At 29.9% G+C, this 2465-nt stretch overlaps 1 non-coding gene across 1 annotated transcript; it reads left to right on the top strand.

Moving 5' to 3' along the window:
* Nucleotides 410-482, top strand: TRNAV-UAC. Its single transcript has one exon. It is a non-coding gene; the product is annotated as a tRNA-Val (tRNA).

Here is a 2465-nt window from a genome sequence, read left to right as displayed (position 1 = left end):
AATTAAACAATTCAATTATTGAAGTCTTGTCGATAATTAAAGATGTTCATAGATAAATCTAGTGAATTGTGTTAGAAAGACCTCATACAGGAGATGGGAGATGACTACATTTCATATACTTCATATTTATGATAATTATATACTCAGATAATAGTTTTGACGAAAAATATATACTAATGATAGTTACTCCTTAATAATATAAAATATTAAACAGAAAATATAGAAATAAACTTGATGCACTAAAAGGTTAAATTATGAGAAAATTTAAAAGAAATTAAACATTTTACTTAAAATACACTTTCAAGCTACAATTTGAGAACTATATTTCTTACAAGTTTTGCTTGGAAAATGTCAAACAAATGCCTTTTATGGGGACAAGTAAAGACCACATGGATTAAGGTACCAACTGGTTGGTGTGGTGTAGTGGTTATCACGTCAGTCTTACACACTGAAGGTCCCCAGTTCGATCCTGGGCATCAACATTTTTAAAAACTATAACCACAATACCTGTCATCCACCTTTTGCAGTTCCTCTTAAATTCCTATTTGAATCTTCTTTTAAAAATAACTAGTTTCTCGGCACACTAAGTCATATAGTATACGTTTTTGTAAACTAATATTAATATTATTAAAAAAAAATTGTCGTTAATTATATATGAAAAAATAAAGCACAATATTTTTTTTGAATGATCAATGTGGATCGTCGTATGATAATTTAATTGTCGAGGCAAGATGATTGGATATCATCTGAGTAGATAAATAATCAAAATTTATCTTGGATTATTGCACTCTTTTCGTAATTACCGTGCAATCATCTTGACTTACTTCAATATCAATTGACGTTGTAGGATTATTTGGGTTATTTTTCGATAAGAAATTTCTATAGTTATAAACAAACTATTATCCTTCATTGTAGAGTATTCACCTCCTCGATACTTTAGTGATCCTAAACGATATATATAATTTTTTTTGTCATGATTTCAAAAGCGGGTTTCAACTATTAACCTTTAAACATGTTATTCCAATCATTACGGTACACAAATAAAATATTTTGAGATCTTCATGCACATAATATTTGTAGAAACTAAATTTCCTAGATCACTTCCTTCTTTCAATTGACATAGTTTTCCTTAGAGAAAACTATTTTGATTCCAAAACCACGCTATTGGTTATATTTGGGTGGTTAATCTTCAAGTCTCTCTCTATTTCAAAATTCAATCGGTTTGTTCTGCAATCTACATAAGAATGGAAATACAAAAATTCTTAGCCTTTTAACAATGTAATCTTGCAAGTTGCAACTAACCATGATAATGTTACCTAGGCAAGTTTACCAATGGTAGCTTTTACTTTTTCAGTAAACTAAGGTGTCCTTTCGAAATGCTGTTCTTGAAGTATGACTCGACGACCTCGTTATCAACTGTTAGAATCCTTTTCTCTCTCGCTATTTTCTTCTGCTTTTTACGCCTCTCGGAGATAACTTTTTTCCCACCAAGAATACCTTCCGCATCAACAAAGCAATTTCGTCATTACGACAAAGATTCTTGATGAACGGATAGAATGTAGATCAACACAATAGAAGCATTCCGATAAATTACACTATCAGAATATATGTATTCAACTCTTAGTAATTGGACACTGTCAATTTGTTATTCTTCGAATTAAAGTTTCCATACTTATAAATTAGATGTAAAATACTATGTGTCACAATCTTATACTAACTAACAAATGTATAGGAAAACATTTGGAAATGTGTAGTCAAGGGAAAAAAAATATTTGGACTCCAAATAGTAGTAATTGTTTCATGCTGAACGAAGCAGAAGAATAACATACAAATAAAATTGTTCATTTCGTTGATTGTGAGAACCACATACTTTGTTGAAAAACCAAATATCAAATCCTTTTTCTTCCCATAAAAGCCTATACATGTATTTTAATAGATCAAAAAGCTATAGTTACTCACTTGTATAAATACCGAAATTTGTTATGACCCCAAGCGTTCAACCAAGTTCATCACTTTGCAATAGAACGAAGTCTAATATATGCTGCACTTTTCTATCATTCCATTTCTCTTTTAGTTTAATTTTGGATTACAGGTTGTTTGGTGATTATATGTTCAATTTGGGGAACGAATTCTATTATGAACATTTGTAACTTAAGTGAAGGGTTACATCCCTTCAAATCAATAAGTGGTTTTATTTAATTTTTTAAAGTAGAATATTTATATTAATTAGAAGGGTATTTAGGTAATTCAAGTTTTTAGTTTTAGGCTTCCCACTTTTATTATAGTAATATAATATGATATGATATGATAGTCAAAAATACCTTCTTTTAAGAAAATTAATTTTCAACAGAAAATACCCATAGAAAAATTCCCATAAAGTAGGGGCGTTCAAAACCGAACCGAAACCGAAAATCGAAACGAAATCGAAGCTTATGGCTTATTGGTATCGGGTTAACGGTTTAAAG

Source organism: Nicotiana attenuata, chromosome 6 (genome assembly GCF_001879085.1).
Source record: "Nicotiana attenuata strain UT chromosome 6, NIATTr2, whole genome shotgun sequence".
Taxonomy (NCBI): Eukaryota; Viridiplantae; Streptophyta; class Magnoliopsida; order Solanales; family Solanaceae; genus Nicotiana; species Nicotiana attenuata.
The sequence above is the reverse complement of the archived record's forward strand: the minus strand, read 5'-3'. Positions and strand labels throughout refer to the sequence as shown.